This window comes from Rhinolophus ferrumequinum, chromosome 3, assembly GCF_004115265.2.
Source record: "Rhinolophus ferrumequinum isolate MPI-CBG mRhiFer1 chromosome 3, mRhiFer1_v1.p, whole genome shotgun sequence".
Lineage (NCBI taxonomy): Eukaryota > Metazoa > Chordata > Mammalia > Chiroptera > Rhinolophidae > Rhinolophus > Rhinolophus ferrumequinum.
This window is the reverse complement of record NC_046286.1, coordinates 84365234-84380796: the sequence shown is the minus strand read 5'-3', so window position 1 is coordinate 84380796 and position 15563 is coordinate 84365234.

Here is a 15563-nt window from a genome sequence, read left to right as displayed (position 1 = left end):
ATATCTAGAAAGACATACCATGTCCATGGATTGGTAGGTTCTCCATAGTAAAGATGTCAATTGTCCTCCAAATTGATCTTAGATTTAACGTAATTTTTATCAAAATCTCAGCAATTTTTTTTTTGTAGAAAGACACAAACTTATTCTAAATTTCATATGGAGAGGGAAAGGCCATCAAATAGCCAAAACAGCTTTGAAAAAGAAAAATAAGATGGGACTAATCTTTCTGAAGTTAAGGCCTACTGTATAGCTACAGTAATCAAGACATTGTGGTACTGAGGACGGGTAGAAACTAGATCAGTGGAACAGAATAGAGAATTCAGAAGATCCATACCAATGTGCTCAATTTCGGACAAAGGAGAAAAGCAATTCAAGGGAGGAGGGATAGTCTTTTCAATAAATGATGCAGGAGCAACTGTATATCCTTAGGCAAAATAATGAACCGTGACCTAAGCCTTACAACTTATACAAAAATTAACTCAAACTGGATCATGGACTTAAGTGTAAAGTATAAAACTTCTAGGAAAAAAAACAGGAGAAAATCTGTAAGACCTAATACTTGGCAAAGATATGAACCAACATTTCACTGAATAGGTTATACAGGTGACAAATAAGCTTATGAAAAGATGTCCAACATCGTTAGCCATTAGTGAAATGCAAATTAAAACCATAATGAGATATCACTATATACCACTCAGACTGGCTAAGATAAAAATATAACACCAAATGCTAGTGAGGAGATGGACAAACTGGATCACTCCTATACTGCTGATACAGCCACTCTGGAAGATAGTTTGACACTTCCATTTAAAGTTGAAACTGGACTTGCTATATGACCCAACAGTTGCACTCATAGTCACATATCCCAGAGAGATGAAAACTTGTACACGATTTTTAATAGCAGCTTCATTTGTAATAGTCCAAAGCTATAAAGAACCCAAATATCCTTCAGTGGTTGAACAAATTATGATATAGTACTCAGTAATAAAAAGGAATGAACTGTTAATACACAAAATGAAATTCTTGGATGCCCCTCAAGGAAATCATGCTGAGTTAAAAAAAAAAAAATCATGAAATACCATAATTATAGAGATGGGGAACAGATTAGTGGTTGTTAGGAGTTGAGGATATGGTAGGTATGGCTATAATGGGGTAGCATGAGGTGTCTCACTGGATGTTGTATTGCTTGTGGTGGTGGTTCTACAAAGTGCTGTGATAAAATTGCATAGAACTACATCCACACGCGCGCGTGCACACCCAAAACAACTCCATATATAACTGGTGGAATCTGAATAAAACGTATGGATTGTACCAATGTCACTTTCCTGGTTTTGATATATAGTTATGTAAGCTGTTAATATTAGGAGAGGCGGGGTGACGGGTTCATGGGACATCTCTGTACATTTCTTTGTACCTTCTTACCAATTGATAATAACTTCAAAATATGTTTTAAAAAATGAATCTGATGCTTCACCTTCACATCTTAAAAAAATCCAGTTTAATTCTTAGTTGTCATTTTTCAGTATGCATGGTGCTGTCTCGTAGTCCTAAGGAACAATGATATATTTGTCATGCTTTAGTGGTTTGTAATCTGATAGACTGTCATATGGAGAAGTTAGAGCACATATATTTCCTTATTCTTTAACATTAGTTTTGGTTTCTGTTAAAATAAATGAATTCCTGAGTTTTTATAGTGCATTTGCCTGATTTAAGAAGAGCTCCTGTGGCTGGTATTAGTCATTATTTTACATTTATAAAAGAGCAATTTTTTAAAGAATGGTGTTCCTCACGTGCTTTTTTTCTGCATGACACGTGCAGTTGAGCAATAGCAACATGTGTCCAGGGATGGGACTGAATGCGTGACAAAAGGTTAAAGGGTTTTCTAGCAGACTACAAAGTGTGTTGTACATTTCCTAGTGACCTGGGTGTTGGTTTAGCTCGAGATTGGGTATACATAAAACTGAAGAACATAACTGAACAGCATTTTAAAATAACAGTGGATATGGTTGCTGTGTTGGAATAAAAGAATTAAAAGGCAGGCCAAGGAGAATAATCAAAACATGCCTAACAATCCTGGTGAGATTTTCTTTGCTCGTAGATCTAAGTTACAGGATAAATGGTTTAGATTTATAGTGGAATCAGATTCGATAGTCGTGGTTTTCCAGTTAATATAAATTCTGTTGTGTACATTTAATTTTTAAAAAGGTAAATGAAGACACATAATGTTGGAATAAAATCTTTTGTCTTCTATTGAATTTAATGTTTTCATAATTATCACAACAAAATACTTTCAGATGATGAACACATGATTTAGAAATAGAGGCAACTTTTCCCAAGTACGGATTGTATTCTGATACACAGTGATACATGGAGACATATCATATTGCAGAACGAAGTGGCCATTTTTGTGGGATGAAGTTTTTAAAAACATTTTGAAACATTGGAGGTTAGGATTATTGTAAAACATAATTTTCCCTCTCACAAATTAAAGCTTTTGGTTCCTAGAATTGTAAAACATATACATTTTAATGAGAATATTAAGATCTAAGTTTCTGAACGTTCTGTTTACTGAAAACATTAAGATAAGGAAATTTAAATAAAATTCTGGATTTTTAAAAGCACCCAAAATTATTTTTCCATTTAAATTTACTGTAATTAATAAGAAACAAATGGTCTGAACCCAAGAAAGCATGGATTGGAATTGATTTTGCTTAGCAATATTTTCTTTTGATTAAAAAATAAAAGTTTAAAAACATTTGGAAAGAAAGTTCTTAGGTTTCTGTCATTCAGCAACCTAGAGTTTAATGACCCTTTATAGTGCTGATATATACTTTTTGTGGTAGGTTTTGCTAATTCAAGTTGAAAGAAGGCAGCAAGAGAACATCAGAACACCTCTGTATTGCTTCCTTTAAAATGTACTACATTTTCTTCTGGGTATCCAAGTATTCTATCCTGAATACTTTCAGCACCCATCAACAGGAAACACGTATAGGTGATATTGGAAAGTTACTTTCTGGTTTCTTCTACGGGTTCTACTAACCTAACCCAACCTGAGACCTTGCTTTGAAATCAGATTGGACCAAAGTGGACATCTGTCATTTGATAATCTCAAGGTATCTCAAGCACTCAACGAGAAACTGGAGGTTTCTAGGGTATCTGGGTTACACACTTGGTTAGATAAGCCAATTCTAACTTCATTAGTATCATTATTTCTGCATATATTATACCAGAAAAACAGACTTGAAAGCATTCCAAATCTCTGTCATATGCTACAGATTACCATACAACACCATATTGTGTAGAATTTGTTTTGAAAACTATATGACACAATGAAAAACAATTAGGTAGCTCAGAATGTTTTATTAGGTTGCCATGTACGTGTCCCTGTGTTGAGAGGTAAACAAATCTGATCGTAATTTTACAGCTGGATAAACTTGAACACACAGAGAGTAGGGAAGAAGGGGTGGGGGTGGGGGAAGAAATGTGCAGAAGGTCATTTACTGTCATTTCATCTTCATTATAGTGCTTGGGGTGTGACGGTGCTGTCATCCCAGAAGGCACAGAGGCAGGATTCAGCATTAGTGGAATCCTGTAGTTTCTCCCACCCTACAAGGAAAAGCTGCTGTCCTTTTAGTCTGTTTGAACAAATCAGAATCTGTGAGCATTGTGGGAAAATGGCCCATGCTCAGGGATTTTATAAAGTGGTACTCAGAAGAAAGAGAGATCTTTAGGAAGGTGGCAGCTTCACCCTGTATTGGCTAGTTCTGTTAGGATTCACTAACAAGGTTTGGAAGAGCAGGCCGGGCAGGCAGCTTCACTGAAGGGTTAGGAAAATGAAGCAATGATGCTCTTCATAGAGGATTTTAGGTGCTTGATCAATGATTGACTAGCTCAATAAAATAAACAGTAATTTGTTTCTAAACCGAGATTTGGAAAACTAAGAAATAGGGGATCTTATATTTACATTAGATTTTCACATTATTACAAATGATATCTGTTATCCCTTGACTTTTTGTTTACAAATCTGAATTTTTCTTCATTATTTTACTTGTAACCCAAGATGACCGATTGGAAAACCTAGTAGATATCTTGATGTTTAAGTGTAACTTTGTCAAATTGATATAAGGCTATACTGTATGTTACTTAAGAAAACAATGTTACATTTTCTTGATTTCTTTTTAACTTTTAATTGAAAGATAACATGCATACAGGGAAGTGCATATACTTAATTGCTTTTTAACTTGAGCATGTCTTCCGTCTTTTGAACGGTTTCACATTAGAGTTGGTTTGTCCACTTCTTGCACTAACTTTAATGGATCATGATGTTCATTCCTGGGTCTCCCTAATATGCAGCTGCTAAAGGAAGCAAGAGGGGCAATGTTACCGTTAAAATGACAACTCAAAAAGGGAATGTCCTTGACAGAGGGCCTGCCAGAAGTAAGGCATATTAGTCCTTTGTATTCTGCTCAGTATTTGGAGGTTTCAACTTTTTTTATTGCAAGGTGGGAATCCTGTACACTTGAAACTTTTCCTTGAGAGAGGTTTTTTTGTTTTGTTTTGTTTTTCTGTCGAACTTAACTCCTGCAAGGTAGGAATAATTTGCTGCTGCTGCCTCTAGAGGTTATCTCATCGAAGCTTTGAGAACCCCTTTATCTCCCCGCCGCCTTGAATCTGGCACCCTTAGGAGCAGTTCTGCTAACATAAATTAATTGCAGCAAGCTCCTCGGGATATCATTTTGTGGTGCTGTCAAGTTTTTCAAGAACTTTGGATATTTTGCCAAATGTGTATCACCCCTTTATAATCGTAAGCATTTTAACAAATTAAATACTGTTCAGTTTCTTCACTTGCTTTTAAATATGTCCTGCTAGTTCAGCAATCCACTTAGTCCATCAAAATCCTTTCTGTACTTGTCCACTAATCCTTTTAGTCTATTTTTAGATTTATTATGTGCTTTTCATATAGTTGATGAAAAAGCTTTCATTTAAAAAAATTATTTCCACATGACCCTGGAGGCTTCCCATTGTAGTTTAACAATAGTTGGGATGTTGCATTCTTTGTTGAAACTGCAAAGTAGAGTCAATGCTGACATATCAGGGAACCCTAGACTTAGAGCTGGGAGAGCCCCTGGGGTGGTAATTTAACCTCTTCATGTTACAGTTAGATGCCCAGAGTTTCAGCAACTTATCCAGGCTTCCTCCACTGGTCACACAGTGTCTGTTCTAAATCCCAGGCCCTGTTCTTTTGCATATATCAGATTGATCCTTGAATACCTCAGACTTTCAGATTTTTTGCCAAAGAAATGGCTTTCTACTTGCTTTGCATGCGAGCTGCAAAAGAAGAGGTCATTTTGATCTCAATATGTTTGTGTTAAGCTTTCAAAGAGAAGTGTATGACCTTTTTTCCTTCTTGGGGTTGGGAAGAAGGCAGTGTTAAGGAGACCCAGAAATGTCAACATGCTATTAATAAGGTGGAGAAAGGTGCATCATATTGGAACTATGTCTGTGTGTCAGTTACACAAATCCTGTAGCACGTGCATGTGCAAAGGTGGTGTGGCAGCCAGGTGCCTTGGCAGCCTCTGGACGCCTCCCTTTCTCTTACCCGTCCGTCATCTCCATCAGGTCTCACAGTGTCGTTTCCTAACCATTTCTCAACTCTATCTTTACCCATTCAGTGTACCTTTTCTGCTGATTAAAGAAATTCAAAAAAGAAAGAGGGAATGATTGTTTTTATAATCTAGTCCAGGGTTCCCTATTATTTTGAAGTTGGTTCTTTTAAAAAAAATTATGTACCATGTTTCCTCGAAAATAAGACCTAGGCGGACAATCAGCTCTAATGCATCTTTTGGAGCAAAAATTAATATAAGACCTGGTCTTATTTTACTATAATATAAGACCGGGTCTTATATAAGATATATAATATAATACAATATAATACTGGGTCTCATATTAATTTTTGCTCCAAAAGGCATATTAGAGCTGATTGTCCAGCTAGGTGTTGTTCTCAGGGAAACATGGTATCTTTAATTTTAACTCTTTTCTTCTCTATTCTGACGTACTCTGCTTAAGTCCTATATGTACAAGATAGTTAAGTAAATATAATTTACGGAGAAAACTGGTTTTCGAAAATCACTTTCTGTCTCACAGGTGTGGGGCCTCTTTCTGAGATACCCCACAGAGGCCTACGTCCTGTTCTGTGTATCATACAATAGTCTCGGCTTCAGCACAGTGAACAGTTCTGGTTTGGACTTTCTCAGGTGATCTCCAAAGGGTCAAGACATGTAATGAAATGTTGAGCCCCGAGCTACAGTCATGTGACGGGTGGGCTGTGTGGGGGCATTGGGACTTAGCTCATGTGTGACGCAGCAGCCCCCCAGCTGCAGCCACTGGCCCCGGAACAAGCTTTGCGGAGCACTCTTGGTTCTATGCACTGTACCTCCTCTCAAAACACATTTGTTTCTTTGTGAAAATGACCCTTGAGGAAAAAAAAAAAAAAAAGGCCACCTGCGAATGCTGTCGATTAGTCTGTAAACTTGGGGACTCATGAAAATCTTGCTCTGTCGCCCTTTCCTTATTAATGTCAATGTGCCTGATTTACAATCGATTATTTGTCTGTTGACCTCGCTCGTCATCCTAGGAAGCAGAACAATGGTTTTCAGCTCTGGCTGCTGCACCTTGGGAATCATGTTGGATTCTGTGGATTTGGCCCTGGGCCCAACATCTGTAGAGTTAAGTGCTCCCTAGGTGATTCTCATGTACAGCCACGATGAAAAACCATGGAAATAGACTACAGCATACAGATCAAAGAGTTCAGGGAAAATACACAGCTACTCCGAGTCTTTCCGCAGGAACAGGTATAGGGGTTGCTTTTGCTTAGAGCCAGGGAGTGATCTCGGAAGCCCAGGGGAACTGGCAGTCCTGTTGGCAATGAGAACTAAATCCTCAGTTCTCAGGGATTTAGCTCTGTCTAGGCTTCTTTTCCCAATTCCCATTTGACTTAATAGAAATTCCCACCTTATCCTGAAATCATTGTGAACGGGAGTCTAACTGTTCACTGCTACTAAAGAACAAAAATATAGGGTGCTTTCAGAAAAGCCCTTTCTCCACTCTGTTGTTTGGAAGCTACTGAGCCAGTGTCATGGTGTGTTGCTCATGTTTTATTCCCAACCTCCCTCCCAGATAATAAGTGTGATCAAATAAACCAAAATTTCCATCCTTGGAAATTTACAGCATCATTAGCATATGAAAGGCTGGGAAAGTCCTGGGGATACCAAAACAAAAAAACCTTTTAAAAACTTCGTTTGAGTTCAACAAACTTATTTGCATAGGAAGAGACAAGACTTTTTGCTGCCATTACCTACAACTGAGCAGTTTTTCCTTACCACCATGTCTGGAAAGATTAGCCAAGTCACTTTTTGATTCAGTAAATTTTTTAGGGTTAATTTCTGACAGCTGAACCTCCTTTTAAAATCCTCTTTGAAGTTGGACTGAATTAACAAATGGAAGGCTTGGCAGAGCCGTTTACTAATTCATAACTACATCCCTCTGCTTTCTTTGTGTTGCTAAGTACTATAATCTTTGACCTGAAAGGAAGAATACTGCTAACAAGTAAATATTTAAAAGGCCCTATGAAGTATAATGTGCATGAGTTTGAGCCTGGGGAGCCTGTCTGCTGGATGAAAGAAATGACTCACTTTTCATGTCCTAAATAGGCTGTTGTTTTACAGTAGGTTTGAAAGGAAGTATTTTAAGTGCTTAGGTTAGATTTCTTTTTATTTTTAGATTTAGTTAGCCACTGGCTTCCCTGATTTGAAGGTAAGTCGTAATTCCTAAGTGTGTCACTACTCTGTACAAATGTTATGAATGAATGAACTCTGTGCTACCAAAGCCCACTTGGAACGGTTTGAGGAAACGGAAACATGACTCATTGATGTACTTGAAGAGTATCAAGGGGGCCTCACTCACTGCAGAGCCAGCCCTGATGTGTGTGGAGCCCGGATGGGGGCCAGGAGACCAGGGTTCTAGTCCCGACGGTGCCCCTGACCACCCAGGTGACAGTGGCTTCACCACCAAACTTCTCTACCTTCTGTGTACGATGGGAGGTGTGAATTATTTGTTGCTAGGATAACTTCCAGCTTGGAGGTTAAATGAGTCTTTGCATTCTACTGATTCTCTGGTTTGTGTGGAAGTGGGTGTGTTATGTTTTAATGGCCTTCAGATGGGATTCATCAAGGTCCCATGAAACGAACCTTTATTTTTAAAATTTGAAGTGAACTGCTATGACAGAATTTGGGCAAGTCCATAACCGAAAATGAGGACACAAGTAAACTTTGATTTATAAGGCTGTGGGGAACTGATTTCACGCGGCTGAGGCATTTGGTGTTTAGAATGATACATACGTGATTCTGTTGGAGAGAGGTTCATTATTGTCCACAGGCAAACGTTTTGCTCGATCTGGATTTCTTTTCAAAAGCTGTAAAATAACTCCTTTATACCATGCTTGATATACTCTATTATGTTTTTAGGAAATATTTAGGTCACCCTAGGACATATATCCACAGACTTTTTCCTTAAGACTAGCAACCCGCATACCTGATACCTTCCAACGTTTAGTTTTTGTACATCACTATTGTGTAAAAATAATCTTGTGTTCTGCTATTTTCATTCAGTGATCTTCTTTTCTGCAGGCTGGATTGACAGGTACCTTGGCATGTCAGTGCAGAAACTTCCTGTGTATTCTTTAAAAGTGATAATCTGGTTTATTTAGTTTAATGTTTTGGGGAGCAGGGAGTAGCACGGTTTTCTTGAGGGTCATGATTAATTCTCTTTAGTTTTATTATGGCTACAGGAATACATTAATTGTCATGAAATAATTGTGCACAAATCTCCAAAGACACTTTCAAATGGTAGCTTTCAAAGTTAAATCGTATTTGAAAGTTTCTGTAATTTTACCCCTTTTTTTCTGTGCTGTAAGCCACAGTGGAGTATTGATTGCCAGTGGTTTTTTGTGTTTGGTTTTCCTTTGAAAAAAATGTTAGCAATAGTCTCTTACCTATTCCTTTTCCTAATTATATTTTGCACATTCTCAGGTTCAAAAAGATGTCTAACAATAACGATTTCCATATACAGAGGATGCCAAAAATATGTATACACATTTTAAGAAAGGAAAAAAACTATTAAAATTATAATAATGTATACCGATAACAAAAGATAAATACAAGTCATGTATATACTTTGTTTTGGCACCCCCGGCCCGGGTATCCAGAGCCTCCTACAGTGCTACGTGCTTGACTCATAACCCCACTAGGTGGCGGTATTGCTTTCCTCGTGTGTGTGTGTGTGTGTGTGTGTGTGTGAACGAGTTCAGAGAGGCTTGACCAAGATCACATTGTCGATAAATACGTGTTTAAATCAAGATTGGAATCCAGCTCAGCTTGATTAAAATATTTGTGCTTTCCCCTATGTTTTACCAGCATGTTTTATTGGCAGGGGAGAGGGGAGGAGGGAGAGCAAAGTGAGAAAGCCTTACTTCTTACATTCTCAAGCAAATTTTTACTGAACTCTCACAGAATTAAAAATGTTCTTCGCAAGGAATTGTTCATCACTGCTGGGCAGGAGAATGGCTAACGTGGGTGGGTAGGCATCCAGTGCCCCACAGCAAACTAAGGAATCCTGTATGACCAGCTTCCTGGCGCCACGAGAGTTCTCAGGATGGAGGCGATTCATCGATGAACAGACAGCCAATCTGGAGGTCAGAAATGATGCTGTAGAGGAAGGGGCCCTGAGATGAGTCTAGACCGGCAGGTTGGCCTCTGGTGGGGGCCGAGAAACTTGGGTTTGATTAGAGGGCTGTCTTGACTGTGCTCAGGTTTGTTCATAGGGAGATTAGTTATCTTTGAGTCTGGACGTCAAGGTGGGAGTAAGGCTTAAGGGAAAATCGAAGGACTTAGAACAGCCAGGACGATATGAAAGGTAGGACTAGAAATATGTGGAAAAATGAGGGTCCTGTCGGGGTGGGCCATCAAACTTGTGGCGAGGCTGTTTTCTCCATTTCGGAGGTGCGCAGGGCGTAACGGAAGCATTAGAGTGAACAGGGTGCCAGGGGCTGAGGAAGAGGGAGTGCAGAGCCAGCACTGTGCCAACTCCAGGGTGAGCACGTTCATTCATGCCGCAGACAGCCATCGGGAGGCAGGAAGGACCAGGAGAGGGGAGATGGGCGAAAGGGGGTACTGGGTGACAAGGAGGGTCGGGTTCAGGTGGGGCAGCCTTGTAGGTCCCCCAGCTAACGTAAATCTTGGTGGGCAGCAGTGGGGCCTCTACCCTCTGCTGAGCAGTGAGAGGTTGGTTAGTGCTGCCCAACTGCTTGTTGCTTACCTGACCGCCTTGGGAAGCGATTCCTCACCTGTGGGCAGGTTATGACAGTGCCCATCTCAGGACCACACATTAGGTTATAGGGCACATGCTGGACCACACATTGTCTGACAAGCCCACCAGGTGACTGCGTCCCTGTCCTTTGTCAGACATTCTGTGCCTCTGGGGTGGGGCCCTGGGATCTGTATTTTAATGAGCATCCCTGGGTCATGTCGATGATCAGGGATCAGGCAAGTTTGGGGAACACAGACGTGGGTGCTTTGGGTGTCCAAAGGCTGGACACTGCCCCCTCTAATACTTCTTTAGCTCCTCACCCACGCTGGCCAGCATAAGTGCAGAAGACACTTCTGAATTTTAACCAGTAGGTTATTGCAGTGAGTGGATACTTGACTGTTTTTATTTTATAAGATAACATTCAGGATCCTTTGCTGGTTCCTGACCCAGTCTTGGCCAGTGTTTAAATACAATTACTCCTTCCAGGCAAATCTACCCAGCCTCTCCTGCCTTTGCAGGATGAATTGTTCTGTTCTGCCACCTGCTGGTCAACTACAGGCAAACAATGTCATGGTTTGAGGATGGCCCTGTATGAGACAAGGTTTTGCATACAATTTTCAGTGGGGCTTAGGTGAGGCAAAATCTCTTATTTCAAATAGAGCCATCTGCTCTAAGTTAAACCTTTTACACGTAATGTTGTAAATATGACAAAGTTACTTTCTTCCTTTCTGGAGCTTTTTTTCCAGCCCAGGTGTTAAAATGTGAGTAACAACACATTTTGAGAGATCAGTTTGCCCTGTTAATCTCAGAAAGAATGTTTTCTTTATGCCACGTGTCCGTTCTATGGACAGGTGATTCTGGGGGTTCCAGGCAGTGGTGAAGACAGATGGGATTCAAGCTCCAGAGAAGAGGTGTGACCTTGGAAAACTGCTTTCCCTCTCTGAGGATGAGTGAATTTTTCCGTGTACTTATAGCACATCCTCATCTTTATTATTTTAAACTGTGCCTGGTCCTGGGTCCGAGCTTTGCCAGTGACGTAGACCTGTTGGGCGCTGGGCCACACAGCGGTAAACTACTGAGATGTGGTTCCTGCAGCCACGCGGCTGGCACCATGGTGTCTCACACAGCCTCCCAGAGCCTGTTTCGTCTGTAAAAGGAAAGTATATGACAGGATCCTCTCAAGGTCTCCTTTGGCCCCTCGCTTCTGGAACTTACACAATCAGCAGGAAGTGTGGGACTTCGTTTTTCTAGTAACTGGAAGGCAGTGTCTATCTTGGGCCTTCGGACGAGGACCAGGCTTTCAGTCCCCACCTGGGCCCCAGCGACACCCACGTGTGGTACAAAAGCTTCTGAGGAGGCTCATTGCATGCTTTGTGTCTGATGCTTTTTTAAACATTTTTAATAATTAGAATTGGAAAAATGACAGGCTTCTTCATTTTCTTTTTCTCTTACATATTATTTATTGAAACACAGAACTAGTATTTAACTTAGCTCTATCTATAAACAACATGTAAATAAACACCCTCAAAGATTAGGGGTTCTTAATTGGGAGAAAGGGGCGTATGAAGACGTCATAGACCATGAAGCTTTTTAAACATACAGGTGGCAAACAAAAAACCCCAAGCTCAATCTACGCCTGACTATTGAATAAGAATCTTTTTGAAAAGATGATTTTGATGTCACCCATGATGGACTCGAGATACTACTGTAGTGTCAGTTAAGATATATCCTGTGTCTCCTTGAGCAGCGCTAGGCCATCAAACATCCGGGGACGTACAGTGTCCCAGGCACTGTGCTTAGCTCCGACCCTGGATACTGACAGATGCTTACTGAACATCCCCTCTGTGCCCATTGCTCTCTCCCACCTTGACTAGGCTGATGGCAAAACATTTTATTAGACTATTGATTTCTTTACTTATACTTTAATGTGAGGCTGTCCCTTACATAAGGAAATTAGATTTTGAACTTTCATCTACAGCCATACCACCTGGGTCTGGTTAGTACTTGGATGGGAGATTTTGAACTTTCCTCAGACTTCATTGTAATCTCATTTTGTAGAAGGCATCTTTCTGGAAATGCCTGAGCATATGCTCACCTATGAATTCTTAAGTGACTTAGGTAGGTGAGATTCAGAAATAGGCACTCTCTCCCTGTCGCTTGCTTGCGTGAGTGGAGGTATTGTCTTGCCCCAATCATGTTGGGCGTGACCATGTGACTTGCTTTGGTCAACGGAATGTCAACAGCTGTGATACAGAAGAAGCTGTACAGGTGAGCTTTGCTCTTCGATGCCATTGTCAATGAGAAAGATAAGCTTGGTCTGGTCTGCTGGTTCTAGGAGGGGGAGCAGAAGTACCTATTGGTCACCCCTAGGGTGACCAATCTTCCCGGTGTTCCCAGGACTTCGCTCAATTTAAGCAAATGCCATGTCCTGGGGATTTCCTCAGTCTTGGGCATATTGGGACAGCTGCCTTGGAGCACAGCCACCCCGAGCCGAGACCAGTCGAGATTGGTGACCTCCAGATTTCTCAGACTTGTGAGAAATCACAAATGACTTTCGTTTGAAGCCACTGCATTTTAGGGAGGTTTGTTATATAGCAATAGTTAAGTGATATCGTTTCCAGTAAACATTTCTTATTTGAACTGAGACAGCTTCTGGTAGTTTTGAGGGGTGAGTAAAAGTTAAGCAGGGGAAAAGGATGAGAAGTGTTCTGGCAAATGCAGGAGAATGAGTCAAGGGCCTAGGGTTTGGTGTGAGCTGGCAGGTGAAGGACAGCTTTGATGGGGTGCACAGCTGAAAGCAGGGTAGCCCATTGCCCAAGGACTGTAGTAGCCCAGGTGAGGGACCCGACAGCTGTGTCTGTCAATGGGTGAAGGGAAGACCTTTGGGAGTCGGGCAGACCTTTGTTCAAATTTCAGTTCTGCTCCCTAATAACTTGGGGACTTTAAGTTATTTTATCACCTTTATCTTCAGTGTCTGTATATATAAAATATGTATGATAATATATATCTCAGAGAGTTTTTGTTAGAGGGAAGAAACTAACAGGAAAGCTCATGGTTTCTTCCTTCTGACTCTACATTTATCTACCCAGATGGCGGCAGTAATCTGGTTAGAAAGTATGAGTGAAAGCAAGTTGGGCATTATGACTGTTTTGTCACTGGTTTCAGAAGTTTTTCAAGTTTTCTTCCCCCCACTTTAAAAAAAAGAAATGTAAATTTCTCATTCATTTTCACTCAGTTATGCCCCAGGGAAAAAGGATGCTTTAGCCTTGTGGAGATAAAATACTCTGAAGTAACTAAAGATTACTTATTGCATTCATCTACATATTCTTAATAATTTAAACATTGCTTTTTAAATTAATGCCACTTTTGCCAAAAAAAAAAAAGTAGCACTTTTCATCACGTCATGACCTACCTCACATAAAACTAAAAATATTTTCATGTGTGGTGACAGGGATATATGTGAAATCTCTGTATCTTCCTGTCAATTTTGTTTTAATCTAACATTGCTCTAAAAAATTAATTCTCCACAGAGAGCGAGCGAGAAAGGAAGAGCTGCCAAAAAAAAAATTAAAAGCAATTTTTTTTCCAAACAACCAAAGCAGATACAATTGGCTTAAAATTGAATTTTTATGAAGTAGAACCTGGAAACTTCTAAATGTTTGAAGCTTTTTTTCTTATCATGAAAGCAAGGCATGCTAATATGACAAAGACTAAAAGATTCAAAAAGTAATAAGAGCATAAGGTCACACTGTAAGTAACCAATTCAGTGGCAACTACTTAGACACTTGGTGTATATACTTCTAGTTTCTTATTGGGATTTTTTCCTGTCAAATTACTTCTATAAATAGCCAGTTGTTGATAATTTAGGCTGTTTCCACTAATCCCCAATTAAGCCAAGTTTTCCCAACTTTTGCTTTTATATAAACAACACAGAATAAATGCCCGAAAAGGAATTAGAAAGTTTGAAAAGTGTAAGACTGGAAAAAAAAAAAAAATCTCAGAAGAAGTCTTACAAAATGAACTGAAATGTTTAAAGATCGTAAAACTCTCCCTTGGTGCCCCTCTGTATTAGTTTCCCGTGGCTACTGTAACAGATGACCACGAACATTGAAAATTTATTCTCTCGCAGTTCTGGAGGCCAGAAGTGTGAAATCAGGGTGTTGGCTGGACTGCATTCCCTGCAAGGCGCTAAGGCTCTAAGGAAGACCCTGTCTTTGCCTCTTGCAGCCAGTCTGTGAGGGTTGCTAGTCCTTGGCTTGCGGCTGCATCACTCTAGTCTCTCCTTCTCTGGTCACGTTGCCTTTTCCTCTTCTGTCTGAAGTCTCCCTCTGCCTCTCTCTGATAAAGGACCTTTATAAGATGCATTTAGTGCCCACTCAGCTAATCCAGTATAATCTCCCATCTCAAGACCCTTAATCACATTTCCATACCCTTTATTCATATAAGATAATATTTACAGTTTCCTCTCCACCCCCATTACTAATACTAAGAAAGTTAGTGATTATGAGGCTATTAATTTTTTACCAAATTATCATGTTGGCCAAATTTAGTGGTATACTACAGTCAGCGTGTATAGGCTGTGAGAACCAATTATTAAAATTTTAGGATTTTAGCAGGTTGCTTGTGAAATTGTTGATAGCTTGAAATTGACGTTGGTGAGAGTCTTTACACCATGGAAATACTGCATATTAGGTCTTCCCACACTCCTACCCTCACCCCAGGGAGTTGTTTCACCAAGACACCATTGATGGGCCAAATCCCCGACCTCTAAGAAACTCAGCTCAGAGTTTTCTCACCCGGAAGAACCCTTCAGACCCCCGGGGGCGTGGCTCAGGGCCCCTACTTCTTTAATTTCCTTTTTTTTTTTTTGCACTCTTTTAAAAGTAGTTGTGTGCATATCTGTGTTGTACAATAAGTCTTAAACTTCTTGAGGACAGGGACCTGTGTTTTGTGCTTTAGTATCAAACTGCCTGGCTGATCTCCTGGATCAATAAATATTTGAACTGATACTGTTATTGGGGCTCTTTCCCACCTGTGGGGAATTGCAATAATTATCTGTCTGTCTGTCTTTCCATCCATCCATCCATCCATCCATCCATCCATCCATCCATCCATCTATCCATCTATATCTCTGTCTCTTTCCCTGTTTGAGGACATACTTGAATTTGGCTACTGTGTACCACTAATAAATAAATTTTAAG